General features: G+C 37.7%; 1 protein-coding gene and 1 long non-coding RNA gene across 7 annotated transcripts in view; one reads left to right on the top strand and one right to left on the bottom strand.

Moving 5' to 3' along the window:
• The window catches only part of LOC131688869 (thymidylate synthase), an 888839-nt gene that overhangs the window by 553751 nt on the left and 313061 nt on the right, over positions 1 to 22027 (bottom strand). The window lies entirely within an intron of this gene.
• LOC131689399 (uncharacterized) lies at positions 9609 to 11454 on the top strand. The gene is made up of 6 exons (XR_009305394.1): positions 9609 to 9734; positions 9825 to 9984; positions 10037 to 10359; positions 10419 to 10587; positions 10738 to 11093; positions 11158 to 11454. It is a non-coding gene; the product is annotated as an uncharacterized LOC131689399 (long non-coding RNA).

Here is a 22027-nt window from a genome sequence, read left to right as displayed (position 1 = left end):
GGTTATAAGTTAGAAAAATTGCAGTCAGAAGGTTCGTATCCTTCCAGACAAATTGGAAGTGTTCGATGATTATTTCTAGCGGTTGTAGATAGAAAAATGTTTGGCTTATTTCAATGGATTATTACTATATTGAACATTAAATGGGCGACAAAAGGTAATCCACAAACAACAAGCCATAACTTTTAAAGTATTCAAAATAAATATTTTATGTCTTCAGTAAAGTTATTCACAAAAGTAAGAGCTACAAATTTGCTGAAGGCATCATTTCGATATAATCACTTCCAAGAAAATTTGTGAAAATATCTCACTCATAGGGAGATTAATCAGTAAAAGCACAATACCAAAAGAAAGGGCGTATTGCCTCCATTATATTCTCCGAAGATACTATTGACCTAAAATAAGCCGTTTTGGCGTTAATAACAGATTACATATTTTTGGTCATATTTCTGGCAATGGGAAATGATAAAAATCTTTCGTCCGCATTCAATGTTAAATATCTCTTTTGATAATAGTCCGATTTCAACAATCTATAGCTTGTTCGAAAGGTATTTGTTAAAGCTGTCCAAAAACATATAAATTGTTAATCTATATTGTCAATTTCGGCAGATAATTCAAAAAATCTGCAAGAAGCGCCATTTTTACACATTCAGACATTCATATCTTGGAAACTAAACATCAGAATCAAAAACAAATTAATAGCGTGCATACTGTTTTTTAGTTCTTTCATTTAAAATTGGTTTGGATAAGATCGGTTCAGCCATTGCTGAGAAACGCGAATGAGAATTTGTCCGTTACATACACACACACACACAGACACACACACACACACACAGACATTGTCCCAAATCGTCGAGCTGAGTCGATTGGTATATAAGACTCGGCCCTCCGGGCCTCGGAAAAAATCTTGAAAGTTTGAGCTAATTCTATACATTTCTTTTATAAGAAATGTAAAAAATGTTCAAATTCATTTTCTCGAGTATTTTTTAATGTCATGTAGCGTCATCTACATAGGTTATAATGCAAAAGTGTCTTTGGTACGAAGAAAGTTTTTTAATAGAACGCCTCTGTCAAAAGATAGAATTGATCTATATCAGTTTCTACTTATCTAGATCAATTCCGAAGTTGTTAATGCTCATATCCATCCAAGATCCTTTACTGAAGACACTAATCCTCTAGGATACGCACCCAGGGCGCTAGAGGGTTTGAGCGTAGAAAATTACATTCTGCCCCACTGTGCGCCGCCTACAAGGTAGTCCTCGTGTTCCAATGTGCTGGATTCTAAGGTGTGACAATGCTATTGCTCTCTCGCTCGGTCTCTGTAAAGCACGTGGATATATGGAAAATATATGGGGTCGAAATTTATTACGTAATAAATTTACAGAAATTGAACGAGAGAGCAATATACAATGCTACCATAGAATCCAGTACATTGCTCGTGTTCTGTTGAGGAGACTGCGCCTGCTGCGGATGGATGCTGCTGCGGATGTGGAGATAAACAGATCGTTAAATGCAGAACCTCTAAATTTTTAATAAAATAAGAATGTGGAGTAATTTTCCTAATTTTCATGAAAAAATCGCAAAATATTGATTGTTGTCTCAAACCCGTAGAGTATTTTAAACGAAACAACATAACTTAGCATACCGTTGGAAAAGTCTTTTCTTTAGAACACAGAAATTGAAAATCGGTCAAAAATGACAGTGTAGAATTTTTTTAGCGGCAAAGGTCCGGAAAATACGAATTTTATCAAGATTTTGAGGGAATACACAATTTTATATTACATTATTTTGATTGCATTTGATGAGATCTACAACCTATTCTAGGTCACTTGAAAAGTACAAAATGACTATAGCACTATCACTATTCATGTCCGACTTTTCCCTGGCGCATATACGGCTCCAAAACAATGTTTTATCAAAACTTTGGGGATCAAGGACCATGAAAAACCTGTTTTAGGTTCTTCTTTCGCAGTGTTGCAAATTGCTCAAAATTTACCATCCGATACTCAATACAATTCCCCTACAATATTTACAATAATCAAATTGTATGGAAAAGGTAGTCGAAGACAGTCTAAATTGATAGAGTCTTCAATAATAATTCGAGTCATCATAAATATATCAAAAATTTAAGTTACGCCCTTAACAGAAACTGTCCTTGGCAGCACTGCTCCAGCGGGATCTGGCTAGACAAATTGCAATTACTTCAGTTCTACGAATAATACCTATGCTAGCGCTCAAATGAAATTTAATAATCTCAATAATTGATTTTATAAGCTAGTCTTGCCTTAGCTCAAACTTATAGTTATAGATAGAGATGGGTTTAAAGGGGTTAAAGGTATATAAAGTTCCTCCGATCGTTTAGCTAGAGAATTTAAAAAAAGACATGGCTAATCGGCAGTAATTCACAAGAATTATATTTTAAAATGTTTTATCCCATTCATTGATTGATGCATTTAAATATGTAAATTTTGAAAACACGTTAATTTTTTTTAATTATGATGTATTCAATAGGAACTTTATAGTACTTCGCGATCTTGCACTTCATACTTTGATTTTATATTTAGAGTAATTGTAACTAATATATTATATTTTATAGAGGATCCTACCAATAGCGCGGTGCGAACATGTGAGCGGAGTCGGAGTGCCACGTTTTCCTAAAAAATTTATGCGCAGCACTACAGCCATGAAAAAATAGTGACAATACAATGTGAAAAAGTTCATTTTCATGTAGACATTTTCTAATACTTTTATCATATTTGTTTCATATAGGTGGGAAAAAATCGAACTCTTGAAAATTCATTATAAAAGGGGCGGCAAATTTAATTTTTGGCCCCGAGCGGCAAAACACCTCGCGCCGCCACTGTGAACAACAGCATGCTGAGCTTTTATACCTGACTACAGCACAACGTAAGCTCGTCCTTTTTTGTGTTGTCCTCACTATGTCCTCCACCCCTTCGTTGGTCGACCACATATTTTTGATAAAGAACGAAATTGAAATTGTGTTTCCAATACGGAGGTTATCGAACACTCAGGGTAAAAAGAGTAATGTAATACGGCACCTTGGTAAAATGTCTGAGAATTAAAACCTTTTTTGAATGTGCCTAGTAAACACGAAACTGTAGACAAACACACAAATGATAACTTTTCTATTTTGTGTCATTCTACGTGAAATCGACGATATTGTTCACAAGTGGCTCACTTACCAGGGTTACCAAAAATACAGAATAATCTGTATTTATACAGATTTTTCAGCCAGTTTCAGACCAAGTATCTGTATGTGCAGATATACAGATTTTTGCGTGTATGTGCAGATATACAGATTTTTGAGAAGTGATGTTACAAAACCTATTTTAGAAATATTTTTTTAGTTTCAGTAATACTTGCTCTGTGTCTCTCTCAGCTTGGCCCTCTATATTTGGTAGGGTGACCATATGAGGCGAGTAAAAAACCAGGACAGTCGAAAGGGGACTGCCTCCCCCCCCCCCTTACCTATCAATCGACTGTGCTTTCTCCACATGTTTTCAGCAGTTACAAAGATCTTGGGTCGGGCAGGCAGTTCTGTGGGTCTGAAAGGAAGAGCTCTACCAGAATTTTTTTTGTGGGAATTCGATCACCGTGCTTTTTAGGATTTATACACACATGCGAAGTTCTTGCTACACCACCACCAGCGAAAGTTTCATGCTGTTGTTGGAGAAATCGGAAATCCTGAATTGAGCAAATGAGACGAATTATTATGAGATCGTCTGTGCAGGAACAGGCGAGAAGTTTTCAGCACTAAATACACGTCATTGAAGCAAAGCAGAAACATCAACGGTCGCAAGTAGCTTCACTGCGCTATATTTGGCAATCTCCAACCATTGGTAAGCAGTATCACAATGATCGGACACGCTGTGCGTAGATTCTGTTGTTCCAGCATTCGTTGGTGGCTGAGTTGCAACTCCGGTTGTTGGTGATTTAGTTAATGTTGTTGGGTTTGCTAGCAGTTGATGTTGTTTCATTAGAGGCTTTCACACATGGTTTGGCACATAGGGATCTGTCCTTCATATGTGCGCAGCGTGATTTGAGATTTGCTTCTCACGATACGAACACCATTGGATATACCTGGAAAAAAGTTTCTCCAGGTTTCAAACTTTCACCGTTACGTACTTCGACATCAATAGTGAATTTTTTGGTTGTACGCGGGGATAGATCGTGCAGACGCACACCAGTCTTATCATCGTCAATCTAAACGGGTATCTAACATTGTCATGTGCAACGACGTATTGCATGTTGTTTCCCATAGCCAAACTTTTCGCCATGGCCAAAGTTTTAAATGCTATCAGTACCACATTACGAGTATGCGCCTTTATTAATTGTTCCACTTCGCGCACACAAGGGCGGATTGGAAAACGACCACTGTATTGGATCGAAGATTGTTCAAATTTTGCTGCTGAGTTTCAATCATTTTTAAATAAACGATTTGAACTTTGCTGGCGCGGTACATATAGACGGCAGACTGTATGTAGAAGCGTTCGTTTGATTCACTGCACTGTTAGCGCGATTGTAGCTTCCGATCCATTTGAGATGGAAAAGTAGACTGATTAGAAACTGGTATTGATCCTAAAGGGATTCCATAGTTAGCAGCTCGAGAGAGCTCAATAAGGTTATTCCACGACAGTTATTGTTGTTTCGCCATTTTCCTTTTTATGAAATGGATTTACAGTAAAACGAAAAACAGCCACTTACAAGAGAACTCTAGAAGAAGCAGAATCGCAAAAACTTCGATGTGTCTTCTTAGAGGTAGGCACTAGAGGAAATTTTTCGGATCCCGGAATCATTGTTTCATCGACATTGCTAGCGGCCAGAGTATAGTCCACAACTGGAATCGGTTCGATTTGTTCGATTGCCAAATGTTGTTGCAAACAGACTACAGCTCATTCATATGGTACGTACATACGAACGCCTCTTTCTCTTTTCAATTTCCATGTAAAAAAGTAAGTTGGAAAAAGAAATAACGAGGTACTATAGAGAGATTAAAAAATGCATCGGATGGTACAATTGAGAGATTCGAGTGTATTAAGTTTTGTTTGTTGTACTCTGGAGCAGAGTGCATAAAGCGAAAACTCAATAATTAGAAATATAACGAGTGTTCAATAAAAAATGAGAATTATTTCAATACCTTTCTGTAATTAAAGAAAAGAGCGTAAATTCTTTTCTCTCCAAGACAATTGCTCTCTGAACTTCGTATAAATGGGAGACATGGTTCATTTCGCTCGGGTGCTGTCAGTTCAATCAAAGATGGCGTCGAAACAGCAAGTACTCCTCGAGCGTATTTTGCGGTTTACACTTGGCCATTGTGGAAAAAAGTTTACGGTAGACCACTTTCGAGACAAAAACGTGCCCGTGAGCACAGTTTACCAAATCCTGGGATCCCTGAGCGTGGAGCGGAAGGCCGGTATCGGCCGCCGACGAAGATAATGAATAGGAAGAAGAAGGAAGCGTTGAACAAGCTGTTCGACAACAAGGACAAACGAGTTTGCGTAATGCCGGCCTTGATTCACCGAGTCCTCAAGTTGGAGGACAACATCTGTCGGAAGAAGACTCGGTCCCCCGACGACACGGACGAGCAGATAGCGATCGGGAAATCGCAGTGCCGGTGGATGACGAACAACTACCGCGAGACATTGCTGCTCTCGAACACCCACATTCCAGGAAATCACAGCTACTATTCCAGCGACAAGTCGGCCACACACCCCGAAGTAAAATATTAGTTTAAGCATAAATTTAAAAGAAATGTTATGCTGTACATCGCCATATTGGACAGAGGAATTTCAAAACCGTGGTTCAAGCCGAGCGGTCTGGCCATCAATCAACAAGTGTACCAGGAGGAGTGTCTTGAGTGTATTCTTCTGCCGTTCTCAAAGGAGCATCATGTGGTTGGGAAGTACGTCTTCTGGCCGGACATTACGCCAAGAAGACGCTGTAGTATCTTGAGCAGAAAAAGATACCGTACGTGCCGAAAGAAAGAAACCCCACTAACTTGCCCCAGTGCCGTCCCATTGGGGTTTTTTCGGCTCCCTCAGTGCTTTAGTGTATAAAAATAATTGGCGAGTCAACGATACGAAGCAGTTGACTACCAGGATCCCGAATTGTATCCGGAAGAAGGACGTCAGTGCCGTCCAGTGCTCTTGTGAGAACATCGCGACTAAGTTGCGTCCTACTGCTGACCAGGGTCCCTTCTCTAATATTCATTGACATTTTTTTGAAGAATAAACATTATGTTTTATATTAAAAAATACTGAATTCGTTGAAGATTTTTTTTTTTGTTTTTCGACTACATGACTGAAAAACTCATTTTTATTGAACACCTGTTATTAGGCTTACAGGAGAAAAACCAGGACAAATCAAGCTTTTTCCTCGACTTCCCAGGACACCAGGACAGTCATTGAAAAACCAGGACATGTCCTGGGAAACCAGGACGTATGGTCACCCTATATTTGGCTATGCACGCCGATGAAATCGACCTAAATGACTTTTACTGTGAGCCGTGTTTACAAACATTGCTTCACAGTTTAATGGCAGTATTGGTAAACACGGCTCACAGTAAAAGTCATTATTTATGTCGACTTCGTCTGCGTGCACAGCCTTATTAAAATATATTTTCTCTTTTGCGAGTGGTCGCTCATTCTGAAAGGTAAAGGTTTGTAATGCACTCAGGTTAGCACCCAGCAAACGCCTGGCTGAAGTCTACTTCCAGAAACGTTAATTGTAATACTCTGTGACTGTGAATTCTTAATTTTTTGTCCGAAAATTAGACAGCTACATTGGTCGACTTAGGCTGTGAACCATTTGGTGAAATTTTTAACTTTTAGTTAAAATCTGACACTTCAAAAGTTATTTTCAAAATAAACCTACTCTGGAGCATGGTGAAAATTGACAGAGCGATAGTTAAATTTGACAGCTCGATGGTTAAATTTTTTCCCATGATGCAGAATAAAAAGGTGGAAACATTTTCTGTACCTAATTGAGGTTGTCAATATTTTCCAATACAAAATTAAGGGATAAAGATGGAAGGGATAAAGATGGAAACGATGACGTGTTGTGTAAAGATCAGAGTTGCACGAAATCATGACTATCACCTTTTCATCAAAATGTACGTAAAACTTCGGTCACAAATCAAAATGATCGTCGTTTTTAGTTGAGAGAATTTGAGCAACCAAAACTTAGCATTGTGAGTGCCAGCAACAGTGACAAGAGAGAGTGAGAAAAAAAATGACGGCACGCAGCGCAGACAGCAGAGTCAAGTGAGCACACAATGCAAATTCTCCTCTTTCCGTTTTGTTTACCTCGCGCTGTTTTGTCTACCTCGTAAATTCAACAAGCGTAGTTTTATTCATTGAATTATCACCATATGATTCAATCACTAGACAGTATTTATTGATCCTTCTGCGCTTGCCTTATATTCGAACGAAAACAGTAATATACTGAAATTTAAACTTGAAAGATGCGTATATGCTTTTTGACCTGGTTCCTCTTAACATATTTATCAAGAGATAGAGCACATTTTTAACTACCAAACACATCAGTATGACGAAAAAACTAAAATCTATTTCTATAGAAAATTTTCAATAGGACGTAAGTAACATTGAGAGCATCTCTTTGTTTACTTTCTCTTTCTTTTATTACGACGTCATTACAACACTTTATACTAATTTTCCAGTACATATCGAAAGCCGACGGTTTTTACTACAATATTATGCAAAGAGTAGAGTAGTAAATGTTGAAACGGCCGAGTAATGAACAGAAGAGAAAGACCGCAAAGAGAATCTCTCAATGTTACTTACGTCCTATTGAAAATTTTCTCTAGATTTGTTGTGTTTTCCTTGCATTTCAACTCTGCCTACTGCGATTGCGAATAAATAAAAGTCAGTTTCATATTATTAGGGAAGCCCATAGCATGCCACACGAATATTATATTATTAAATATTACATTGCTTTAGCATGTTCCATAGTCATACATCAAATGAATTTATGAATGCGCGTAATTCTATTACAGCTTTTATCCAAACGGCGAAGGAAATAGACCTTTCTCGTCAAAAAATTTTATATGCAGAACAGCTTCCGTTTTCATCGCTGGGTCAATTCTGAATACTGTCACGTTAATTTGGTGTCTCTAACTATTGAAAAAATCAAAAATTCTTCGAGCTGCCCATTTTACTCTGTATTCCCCTGTCCTATTTTACCTCGATTCTCCATACTTTTTCACCATTTGGATGAACTTCGAGTGGGGAATATGAAATAAAGTTACGGCGGGTAGCCTATAACATAGTTCCAGTAGCCTACCGCTAGCCGGCATCTGTTTTAATCTGGCTATTCGTCGTTTCGTTTACTGGGTATGAACTCGAAGAGTTCATTCCAATTTGTCAAAAACATTGTTTTGACGTAGATGAACCCCAAAACAGTGTTGCAGAATATACCGATTTATCGATATTTAAACCGATTTTTAATTTCAATACCAATAATGTTACTAAAAATACCGATTTCTTTTTTCTTACCAAAAAATCACGTTTTTCATATAATAAGATTTAATAAGATCAATATTATTACGTATGGGCCTTTTTAGAAAATGTCTTCACCTTTCCACATCAAATCATCCGGAAATTGATTCAGCAATCTGCCAGGTTACCAAATACAAATATGTTAATACGGAATGTTCTGACGATTTTTTGAGGACACATTTTATGACCCAGGTACACCCATAAAGGTACACTGTCAGAGTGACAGCATACTTTGATGAAATTGTGCTAAAACTGGCTGCACTGATAGATTTGTTTTTGATTGTTTGACACTTCTAAATATTTTAGTTTTCTGCAGAAAAAATCTCAGAAAACTAACGACTGATTTTTGTCGACGTCGGGCACCAGTTACAGTTACAGTTTGAAATTATATCTCACCTCGGATGAACGCGCCCGTTATGTGTTACCCCGCAACAGCTGACTTAACTGATTGTTCAAATCCTCGAATTTATCCTGCTCGCTGTCGTTCATGTTTTTATTACTTTCCCCTAGTTCTACATAATCATTAGCCATTGGATCGGTTCGTGATTTTAGGGAATAGTAAACGTTATGAAAAAATCCATTGTATAATATAATTATAGTGTATAGTTCATGAATCCGAAGTGGTTCAAAAGGATGTCGCTGTACAGATTCAGAGCGGCCGCTTCCAGCTCAGCAAAAGTGAAAGCCACTTGACGGTTAAATTCGTAGTGTGTCCGCTGATAGCGCTCGGGGACAGAAAAATCTCATAGGTCAGAGTCGCTTCCGACTTCGTTACCGTCAACATTAAACACAACAGCAAGATACTTGGAAAGGACTTTCTCGTTCGGTGAGTTTTTACCATAAGCTTCCCCCTGCAACATTCTTTTTCGTGTCTAGATGTCCTTGTTGATTTACAGAACAAACATAATGGAAGCGTATTCTACACGCACATATTCACTCGGGCCAACCGTGTGACTCATTTGGAAAAAGGACTCATCGTCGGCTTCATGGCAGCGAAGTGAGCAGGCAAAAAAGGCATTGTTTTTTTTCCGCATGATCGTTCTGAGCAAAATTCAGCGATTTGCCAGGCATAAACCACCGATGAGACAGTATCCGTTCGGATTCAGGACGTTTTCCCATACATTGTACCCGGTCGAAGCGATGGCAAGCGATGCAGATAACTGGGTCAAAAAGGCGGAGGTTCTGGGAATTTCTGCACTCGTAAGTGTTCTTTTTGTCATAACCACCTAAACTATTTTTGGAGCCATCATTGTTCCATGGGATTTAAATTTTCCTTTTCAATAAAAATAGCGATCTGAGTATGACCAAGGAAAAGGAATCAGGACCGGCGACTGACAGTCCAGAGAAAGAGAATGCGGAAAAACCTTCTAGTCCATAGCTCCTGAAGAAAAACGAGCTGAAGCGAATATGGAGAAACAGCTTCCTCCACGGAAAATGCAGAGGCATGCAAGTAAGTCGAAATATTTAGTGTCAGCTTTAAAATTACCCGATTAATCTTTTAGCGCGGCGGATGCAAGTTTGCTAATTGAAATTATTCGCAAAGATCTAGTAGAATTAAAACTGGAGGTGCTGCGAAACGATCCTTTTTCGACGCTATACTCGGTAAAAACTATCGACGCTTTGCACCTGATGCCGGAACTGCCCACCTCGAGAGCAGATGAGCGCTGGGGAATGTTTTCAGCCACCTGGAGGAGGAAGTTCAGCGCGGAAGAAATGTTACCAGACTTCGCCGATCTGGTATCTGGACTTTTTTGATGATCTCATAGAGATTGGGTGTGCAGATGGGCGTTTAAAGTTCTGGGAGGGAACGACTGGTAACTTTTAGGTAAATTGTTTGGAGTCATTTGTTTTTTATTACAACTATTGACGGACGTTTCATTGCAGGATATATATGAAGCTGAAAACAACCACAACAATGGGGTAACTAACATAAACCTCGCCGGTGACAAAGTGATAGTCGCACGGTTGAGTGAACGAATCGATTTTCTGAGACTGGAAACGTACACGTAAAGTTTTCAGATCGATTGGGGATTTACGTCTGCATATGGGCGAAGTAAGTTCTATGTTTCAAGCAATTTTTTAAGCTCACCTAGGACGCAGACAGATTTTACTTGTTCTTTTAAAATACTGTATATTCTAAGTCATTTAATTTTCAGTCTGTAATGAGTATGTCATCAAGTGCCTTAATTCTTTTTCTTTTTAGCCCACGTACGCAGCGGTTCGGCAGGAAGCATTAGTTTATTTCAGCAACCCGCCGGCTCAAATCCGTCCACAGCGTTGCCAGCTCAACATCACGCATCCGAGGAGGAGCTTCGATGTATCCTGGAGTTTCACCAGCAGGGTCACCGGTGACATGTTTGGAAGTGGCGGGCGGTACAGTCATTACTGGCAGCCAGGGCCACACTGTTAACGTGTTCCGGCTTGATAGCCACCTATTGCAGTTCACCCTAAACGGCCATTGCGGTCCTATCACATGTATTTTCAAAGACCAGTGGCAGGCCGAGATGGGCGCATCTGGTTGCCAGGATGGTGTGCTATGTGTGTGGGACTTGATACGGGGTATGTCAGCCAAATTTACGGTATGGCCTAAATCCACATAATTAAATTGATTGGTTATTTATAGGTGCCTGTATGTACAAAATTGAAGCCCATGACGACATGACGTCGCACTTGCCTGTTCCCCGAGTTACGCAATATCGCTCGGACTGAACGAACGAATACGGTTTTGGGATAGATTTCAGGGTCAGCCGCTCAACACCATGACCGTCAGTCATGCATATTCATCGCTTGTGATGCTGACGCTTCTGAACGAAGCCATTGCTAGCACGAGTTTTTGATTTGGAAGGATAGTTGCTGAGGACCATTCTCACAATAGTATAAAAGTTCTAACCTCAAAAACAGACAACAATAAAATGTATTTCTTTCAGAGTTTATAATATCAATTACATGATCAAATGCGCTGATGGGTTAGGCTTTGGATTCGGCTATATTCCATCGTCATTGAAGCTAGATCATAGAATCATGTTAATTTGACAGACTGCAAGTGTTATTAGTAGCACAAACAGCTAGCAGCCCAGCTAGTATTGTTCTTTCTGCTTGCAACCAACCTGGTTATATTGATGTCAATGCTAAATTCGCTGTTGCAGCTGTATGGTCGCTATACTGTTCCATGTGTTATGGGATTCGCTATTAACATGGGACAGTTATGCTTAGAGCACCAGATTCTAAAAGCGACTAATTTTGGCCAATCACTGGAGACAAAATCACGCGTAACAATTAATAATAAATTAAATTGTTGCTGAGTAATTTTTGTTGTACATGAATAAAACATACCGATTGCCTCGTTACCTATGCTGCCGTGATCCGCATAACAGTCCCATTTGGGTTTCCTATGCAGATGGGACAGTTATGCATATCACGGCAGTATGGATAATTAACCACTAGAAAGGTTATGAGCTTATGTTATCGCATTTTATAATCATTTATACTACGTAACAACTAATAATAAGTTACATTATTGCTGAGTATCTTTTGTTGTACATGAATAAAACATACCGATTTCCTCGTTACCTATGGCTAAATAACCATTAAAAAGGTTATGAGTTTATTGTTGTCGCATTTATAATTATTTATACTACTTTCAAGTGATCGATTTTAAAGATACGACTCGCACTTTAAGCACCCCTTCACTGCGCCATCAAAATAAGTCATACTCCTAATGAACTAATATTTATTAAAATATTTACTAAATAAAAACATAGACCTGATAGTTCGTTTGCAAAAAAACACCGAAGCACAGTGAGTTGGTGTTAATGCTCTATCTGTGATCCTATAGTGCTGCAGGATTTGGCCAACATTTATACTATTTTTATTTAATCAACTTTAAGGAAAATGTATCACGTGAACGCTATATATATATGGACTTCTATACTTGGTAATTGTTCCGAATCACACTCGACCTGGCCTTGGGTACAAGATATTTGCTTGATCTCCCACGAGCATGGTCCTGCCGGAGTGTTTGCCTCGCCCGATACCGGGGCAGCCTGTCCTAGCGAGGCTGCCTCTTGTGAATCGGAACCGCTGAACATTCCGATGAGGGCATGTCCAACGGTGTTACCGACGAAGCCGATCGCTACACTACCAGCAGTAGCTGCGATTTGAGCAATTAACCCAAAGGCCTGGTTGGGAGCTACCATTGGTGCAGCGACAGCCGAGTGTGACGCAGACTGGACCATCGGCTAACTCGATTCCGGCGAGGTGGAGCGGCTGCAACTGGTGCGGACCTATATTGCGATGTATATAATTTCAAGGATTACTAGAGATTACCAATTACCAGAGATCATCAAAATATTTTGTGACTAATGTTGTAATTCAGCAAAAAAAAAACAAAACAAGTTAAATTGATCGCAACAAATAAAATCGCTTTCTTCAACGAATCGTGGACAAGAAAAATCTAAATGCCAAATTTAATGGAACATTGCCTAATGGCGTCAAATAAAAATGAAAGCCTAGCGAGCAAGGCGAATACAAGATATTCGCATTTAAAAGTAAACCAAATAAAGTTTCTCATACTGTGGTCGAATAAAAAAAAATTCTCAGCCTATGTAAACAAGCTCTGCGAAATGTCACAAAAGTGAGGTTAAACATTTTCATCCAATGCATCCAATGTTCTACAGCGAGAGGTTCATTTTAGTTTGTTTACATTGCTAATGAATTTTGTACTGCGATTCACCACTTCATTTACCGCGTTGCCAAGAACTTAAGTGAAAATATTCAAAACAGTGCTGCCCAAACGCACATTTTAAGTCCCACCATTCTTGCTGAGGTGAAAAAAATATTCAACATTCTTGCATATTTCAAATTTTAAAAAATCATTAAAAAATCATGATAGCTCCTAAAAATCTCATTTTTACGGAAATGTTCTTATAATTGTGTAATCTTTCGATTAAAAATAAGAAAAACAGGTGTTAGGTCTGACGAGAAAGGTCTATTGAAATACAATTTTTCTCGAACAATCTTTGGTTAGCAACCAAACCACTTTTAAATAAGTAAAGTATTTGAACTGTAATATTGAATTCAAGGCTTGTATCGTGCAGAATTTAAAACTTCCCTTGCCAGACTTGATGACAATAATTTTCGAAACTGACTGTCATCGAGAGGTTTCAGTCAAGCTGAAACGAAACGAAGTGAGCAAAAGAGCAAAAAGACAGAACATTTTTCCGCAAAGGCACTCACGTAGTATGACTGACAGTATATGTTGCTATCTCAGTGTGAGAACTTACATGGAAAGATATTCGAATATGAGTGCTTGCGACCGTGTAGGATGGTTTTCTGTTTACGGTTACCGAATGCAGCACTGGTAAAGATTTGTTTGGGTTATTTCATGATGTGAATGTTTACTTTTCGAGGCTATGACTGTCATACTTAATGTAATAAGAAAAAAAACTAATTTTAAAATATCGACAAATGTTCACACCTCTACCAACTTGTGGTCATCGCAGCTGTCAATTCTAAATAACTATCCATATGTCAACTTTTGAAATGGTTCGCTCTCTCAAGGACTCAACTGATTCGATACAGATATCGACACAGATTTTTCAAAGAGTAAATACAGATGAAAAGATTTTTTAGGACAAAAATACAGATTTAATTTTGGCAACCCTGATGATCTTACCCGTTCGACATAAGAACAAAAACTGATTCAAACGGGTACGCGTCACCTCTATTTATAAACTAACCGTATATGGTTTAGTCACTTAGGTGCGAGTGTGTGCAAATGCCAACGTTACCGAAAATCGATAGCGCTTATTGCATCGCCCGGAGACGATGTTGCTCGTATGGGATAAGAGCAACAACTGATTTAAACGGACATGCGTTGCTTCTATTTATGACTTTTCGTGTTTCATTGAGCAACTAAGCTGCCCTCTCTTGACGGCTGTGTCTGAGAAATCTGTCTCACGAATGGTAATTTTCACGTTTTTCGTGAACTTTTTAATTTTACCAATTTCCAAAAGTCTACTTTTATTGGGGAGATATTAAATTATTACCAATCAGGGCCGCCGAGAGGGGGGAGGACCGGGGTGTTTCCCCCCGGGCCCAGAGTTTTGAAGGGGGCCCGGATTTTTAACAGAAACCAAAATTTTGACAAATACTTTTTCGACAAAAATTTATTTGAGAAAACAATTAAAAATTCAATATCTTGTGTATGAGGTAACTAGAATAGCGAAAATTCTACTAACATTTTCACAATCCTTCAGCTGCTCAGTTCACAATCCTTCAGCTGCCAATGATTCTAAGGTGCATACGTTCAACAAAATTGCTAAATTGTGTTTGATTGATTTCGAAGAGAAAATTGAACTCTGCTACCGAACTAAATCAACTAGTTAGCAAGATTAGCTAACTAATGTAGCAAGTTAAATCCGCATACAAAATCTTTTCGTTTTGGAGGAGTGAGCATGAGATTTTGAACGTCGCTTCCTGAACGTAACGATTTTATTTTTGAACTATTTTCTAGAAATCAGTTACAACATTCTTGTAAAATATTTGTGTTGGTGTGCTAACACACCAACACAAATAAAAGAACAATCCATGTTTTTATAGGATTATGAATGTTTTCGAAACCAGCATAGCGTAAAATCCAACCAAAACCCTTATTTGAAATTTGATCCATGTTTCTCGTTTTTGTTCCATTTTTTTATTCCTACATGGATTTGTATTGTATTTGTATTTCTACAATTGTACGATTCTGCCTTTTTGCCTTTCTCATATAGAAAGGTTATGCAATCACTCTGAAAAACGTCAACCTAATTTTTTTTTCGACTCGCATAAGGTTTTTGGATTTTAACAGGGGCGTAGTTGATGGTTTACGGAGAGGGGTTACACCCCCCCTCTACTGTTCACTCCCCTCCTATAAATATCTCCTTAAATCAGCCCTCAGACCACCATCCCATCCAGCCCTCATACCCCTCCCTTTCAACCCCATCATCTTTAAACCACCACTATATCACAAAGCATACCAATTTAAGCTGGGGAGTCGTTCGTTCATGGGACTTTCGTCCTCCTCACATACCCACCCCCGCATGACAAAATGAGTTAGCAAGCAGATAACATTGATCTAATGCTGATTAGGCTAATGGAGTATGATATTTTTTTGTTTCAAGTGTTTCACCGTCGACACGTAGCTCATCAAGTTCGTGGCTGGCATGCCATTGTGTATAAGTGCAAAGTGTACTAAGAATGTAATGGACATTTCCACAATTATGTTGAACATAAAAAGCCTCCGTGCCATAGTTTAGAGAAATGAGAAAGGCACAATTGCACCGCTAGGTGGATTAAAACAGGTTTTTATCTTTTTGCATACTTTTATTTTATCCATTTTTTTACGTTCCTTACTTTAGCTTTTTTTTCTATTGCTAACACTATCACTTACTTTAATTTATAGTTTTTTCTCTGTTATTTAATATTATTCGCATTTTTTTGAGAAAATTCTGCTTTCTTAATTTTTGCCTTTCTCATATAGAAAGGTTATGCAATCACTCTGAAAAAACGTCAACTTAATCCCGGCCCGGAGGGCCAAGTGTCATATCCCATTCGACTCAGTTCGTCGAGATCGGAAAAAGTCTGTATGTGTGTGTATGTGTGTATGTATGTGTGTATGTGTGTATGTGTGTATGTGTGTGTGTATGTATGTTCGTATGTGTCAAATAATGTCACTCATTTTTCTCAGAGATGGCTGGACCGATTTGCCCAAACTTAGTCTCAAAAGAAAGCTGCAACCTTCCCATCGGCTGCTATTGAATTTTGGATCGATCGGAATTCTGGTTCCGGAATTACGGGTTTCAAAGTGCGGCCACACAGAAATTTCTCATATAAACTATAGGGAAGATTAAAAATAGAATTTTTATTTTTGATGCTAAATGTGTTCAAGGTGCATGAAACGTCGAGATTTGATGCAAACTCGAAAAAAAATTTGACGACGATTCACTTTTTTGGCTTTTGGCACATTTTTGCCTTTCTCATATAGAAAGGTTATGCAATCACTCTGAAAAACGTCAACCTAATCCCGGCTAATTTTTTTTTTCGCCTCGCATAAGGATTCTGGATTTTAACAGGGGCGTAGTTGATGGTTTACGGAGAGGGGTTACACCCCCCCTCTACTGTACACTCCCCTCATTTAAAAATCTCCTTAAATCACCCCTCAGACCACCACCCCATCCAGCCCTCATACCCCTCCCTTTCAACCCCATCATCTTTAAACCACCACTATATCACAAAGCATACCAATTTAAGCTGAGGAGTCGTTCGTTCATGGAACTTTCGCCCTCCTCACATACCCACCCCCGCATGACAAAATGAGTTATCAAGCAGATAACATTGATCTAATGCTGATTAGGCTAATGGAGTATGATATTTTTTTGTTTCAAGTGTTTCACCGTCGACACGTAGCTCATCAAGTTCGTGGCTGGCATGTCATTGTGTATAAGTGCAAAGTGTACTAAGAATGTAATGGACATTTCCACAATTATGTTGAACATAAAAAGCCTCCGTGCCATAGTTTAGAGAAATGAGAAAGGCACAATTGCACCGCTAGGTGGATTAAAACAGGTTTTTTCTTATTGTTTCATATTTAAATACCTTGCTTTTTTTTTTGTTTTGTCATTCCATCTAATTTTTAGAATTTGTCTATTTGCTACATTTATTCTTGTCGTAGCGTTTTTCTATTTCCTTTTTTTCCATATTTTTTGCATTTCCAAAAGCAATTTTACTTATTCAAATTCATTCCAATTTGTCTTATTATTTATTTTTTTACCTTTCTCCTATTTTTTTCTCATTTTCTAGTTTTTAGCTTTCCGTTTATCGTAGTTTTATTTTTTCCCATTGTTCATTTAATATAATTTTATTTATTTTTTATACGTTTTGCCTTTCTCATATAGAAAGGTTATGCAATCACTCTGAAAAACGCGAACCTAATCCCGGCCCGGAGGGCCGAGTGTCATATCCCATTCGACTCAGTTCGTCGAGATCGGAAAAAGTCTGTATGTGTGCATGTATGTGTGTATGTGTGTGCATGTGTGTGTATGTGTGTCAAATAATGTCACTCATTTTTCTCAGAGATGGCTGGACCGATTTGCCCAAACTTAGTCTCAAATGAAAGGTGCAACCTTCCCATCGGCTGCTATTGAATTTTGGATCGATCGGAATTCTGGTTCTGGAATTACGGGTTTCAGAGTGCGGCCACACAGAAATTTCTCATATAAACTATAGGAAAAATTAAAAATAGAATTTTTATTTTTGATGCTAAATGTGTTCAAGGTGCATGAAACGTCGAGATTTGATGCAAACTCGAAAAAAAAATTTGACGACAATTCACTTTTTTGGATTTTGGCACATTTTTGCCTTTCTCATATAGAAAGGTTATGCAATCACTCTGAAAAACGTCAACCTAATCCCGGCCTTTTTTTCGACTCGCATAAGGTTTCTGGATTTTAACAGGGGCGTAGTTGATGGTTTACGGAGAGGGGTTACACCCCCCCCCTCTACTGTTCACTCCCCTCCTTTAAAAATCTCCTTAAATCACCCCTCAGACCACCACCCCATCCAGCCCTCATACCCCTCCCTTTCAACCCCATCATCTTTAAACCACCACTATATCACAAAGCATACTAATTTAAGCTGGGGAGTCTTTCGTTCATGGGACTTTCGCCCTCCTCACATACCCACCCCCGCATGACAAAATGAGTTAGCAAGCAGATAACATTGATCTAATGCTGATTAGGCTAATGGAGTATGATATTTTTTTGTTTCAAGTGTTTCACCGTCGACACGTAGCTCATCAAGTTAGTGGCTGGCATGCCATTGTGTATAAGTGCAAAGTGTACTAAGAATGTAATAGACATTTCCACAATTATGTTGAACATAAAAAGCCTCCGTGCCATAGTTTAGAGAAATGAGAAAGGCACAATTGCACCGCTAGGTGGATTAAAACAGGTTTTTTCTTAAGATTTAATTCGTTATTGTTATTTCTTCATGTTTTCCATTTAACCTATTTTGAAAGTACTTTTTCAGTTGACCATTTTCCAATACGTTAACATTGATTTTTTTATTTTCCTAAAAAAACATTTGATTTATCTTTTCTTAACACTATGCGCACTTTATCTTAATTTTACATTTAGTTAGTTGTTTGAATTTATTTCAAATTTCATTTCTAGTGCTTTTTCTATTCTTTAAATAGTATCCATTTTATTCATTTTTTTTCGTGTTAATATCTTCATTTTTGTGTTTCTATAGTATACCATGTTGGCTTTTTCCTATTACTTTTTGTTTTCCATTTTGTCTGTTTGCTCCGTTTTTGTTCAATACTTCCAATTTTCTTTACTTTTTCGTCTTTTCATCATTTAAATTTTCCAGCTTTTCAAAATTTTGTGGTTCGTTCATTTTTTGTAATTTCTTTATGGTTATTTTATTCTTGTCTTTTATATATACTCCTACCGTTTTATGCATTCTTAACGTTTTATTTAGTTTTATTTATTCTATTGCTTTAAATATGTCTTGTTTTTAATGTTAAATAAATTTTATTATTCTTGATTTACCGAGTTTTTCAGTTTTATGCATTTTTTATATTAATGTTTGTATTCTTTTTAATAGTTTTTTTTTCATTTTCATCGATTCTAAAAATATTTCCTACTTCTCTATCGATTTTTTATTATTTTCACCATTTGTTCAATAACGTTCGACTTTTTTAATCTTCGCAATATGTTTTTCTAGTTTCCTGTTTTCCTTTATCAATTTTTTATCGGTTTTGTTTTGGTTTTTCTCGATTAAACCTTTTTTGACAATAGACATAAATTAGTTTATTTGGTTGATTTTGTTATTTTTAGCTCTTTTGTACATTCTTTTAATATTTAGTTTTCCTATTGTTTTTTATCTTTTGCCGTTGGTCGCCCTTTGGATATTTTTAATTTTAGTAATTACTACATTTTTAATCTTGCCATTTCCTTACTTTTATAAATACTATTAACAAAAATGGCGCTTTTCAAAGTCAAAACTGTCGGAGAGATATTAAAAACTCCCAAAGTATAAAAAAACTCTACGTTTTTTCCTTCATTGGCACTACAAAGAACTAGAGCAAAAAAATGGTACATGAATATAAAATTTCAGTGTACTATACATAATATCAGTGAACTCCAATGGATTTCAAACATTGACTTTTTTGTACTCAGGCAATACACAGTGGTGGGGGCCCGTACGTTGGACCCCCCGGGCCCGTATTTTCTCTCTGCGGCCCTGTTACCAATATTTAAGTTAGGTGTTTCTGAATCGGTTGGTGTATGAATGATTAAAATCCATCTAGTAATATCGGAGTTATAAGCGTGCAAACCTTACATAGTTTCGTTACATGGGAGATAGTTTAAATTTTAGAATGACACCTAGCCCCAGATAGTGGAGTAAGACATTTTTAATGTCAAAAATTAAAGGGTTGTGTACAGGACACAACCACGGTGACATTAAAAATGTAGCTTTTTTCAAGAGTGTGCAAATGAATTTTTCCTATCACACATATCGACTCACGTTCTTGTTCACTCGCCTGTTTTCATATGTTACAATTTGCTATATACCCTCCCCATTAAAACATAATTTATTGAAGGTCTTTTAACGGTAATCTATTAATTAATCAAGTATCTCACTAGGTGATTGGCATTATTTGGCTGATCCATCTAGTAAAAATAGGCTGGTCTGTCCAGAAAATATATTCAAAAGAAAAGTTCCATATTGAGAGCTGTGATGAGGAAAGCCCACGCCCGCCAACGGAAATATACAGATTCTCCATGAAATATGAAATTTCATTTTCCATTTAAATTTTCAATAATGTACTAATGAACTTAAGTAAACAATTTTAAGTTTAAGTATTTCTTGATCGATTAGTGCTGGAAAAAATGAAAATATTTGATAAATTACATTGTTATGCAACGTTCGCACTACCAGTTAAAACGGGTTTTTATGCTATCTTGGTGACATTTTTCTTGTTGCTAATTATTAAAACGTGTTATAACTCTGTAGTGTAAACATTGTATTATTAAACCAATTCTGCAGCGTTTTATGTTATATAGGTGTTTTATGTGGTAATAGGACTGACATAATTATATCTTCAGTACAGCGGTTTGTTTCATAATTTAAAACAGATTTATTTTAAAATTTAAATTAGTATACCCAACCGTTCTATTTGTTGTATACTTTAAAACGCGATTAGAACTGTGTTTTAAATACATAGGGTAGGACAGATATTCTGACTGGATAAACTGGGAAAACAATTTTAAGTCCAGTAACGCTTAAGACATGGCTTGAATTTGAATCGAAAAAGAACACCCGCTTCAACTGCTGCTGGGACGGTAAGTTCTGTTTTAAAATTTTCCGTTATGTGCAGTACGAAACAAAAGTGTTTGAAATTAGAAAACAAAAAGTTCTGCTAGGAATGTGATTGTTTCCGATGCAATTACACTCAGATTTTTCACGCAGGGGATACAGGCCGTGTAAATGAAAACTGCGTAAATTAAAAAAAAACGCGTTAATGAAAACCGCGTAAATTTCAAAATCCGCGTAAAGAAACCTGAGTGTACTCTCCTATATAAAATACTACGCTGCTGAACAGTGCAATAACTACAGAAGCACGTTGTCAGATGCCTTACTGATAAAAAACATATAACCGAAATATGAAACATGAAAACCAATAGGCTCTTTACCCTACGCAGCTACAAAGCGCCGTAAACATGGATTATCAAGTTACAACGCACACGCATGCATAAAAATAAATATATTTTTTTCAAACGCAACACTCTTAAGCAGCACACACCGTATTGAATTAAATCCAAACCACCCCGCCCACCCACTTTGCAAATCATTCTGTGACACCGTGCTGCTACCCGAAAAATCCGCACACGGCCACCGCTGCCGAAAATGCATAGCGTCTACCGCTTAGCGTCCAGACGCTGCAGCCATGATCTTACCCGTTCGACATCAGAACAAAAACTGATTCAAACGTGCACGCGTCACCTCTATTTATAAACTAACCGTATATGGTTTAGTCACTTAGGTGCGAGTGTGTGCAATGCCAACGTTGCCGAAAATCGATAGCACTTATTGCATCGCTCGGAGACGATGTTGCTCGCATGGGATAAGAGCAACAACTGATTTAAACGGACATGCGTCGCTTCTATTTATGACTTTTCGTGTGTGATTGAGCCAATAAGGTGCCCTCTATGGACGGCTGTGTCTGAGAAATCTGCCTCACGAATGGTAATTTTCCCGTTTTTCGTGAACTTTTTAATTTTACCAATTTCCAAAAGTCTACTTTTATTGGGGAGATATTAAATAATTACCAATATTTAAGTTAGGTGTTTCTGAATCGGTTGGTGTACGAATGATTAAAATCCATCTAGTAATATCGGAGTTATAAACGTGCAAACCTTACATAGTTTCGTTACATGGGAGATAGTTTA

The sequence above is a fragment of the Topomyia yanbarensis genome, chromosome 1, assembly GCF_030247195.1.
Source record: "Topomyia yanbarensis strain Yona2022 chromosome 1, ASM3024719v1, whole genome shotgun sequence".
In the NCBI taxonomy this organism is placed as follows: domain Eukaryota; kingdom Metazoa; phylum Arthropoda; class Insecta; order Diptera; family Culicidae; genus Topomyia; species Topomyia yanbarensis.
The sequence above is the reverse complement of the archived record's forward strand: the minus strand, read 5'-3'. Positions and strand labels throughout refer to the sequence as shown.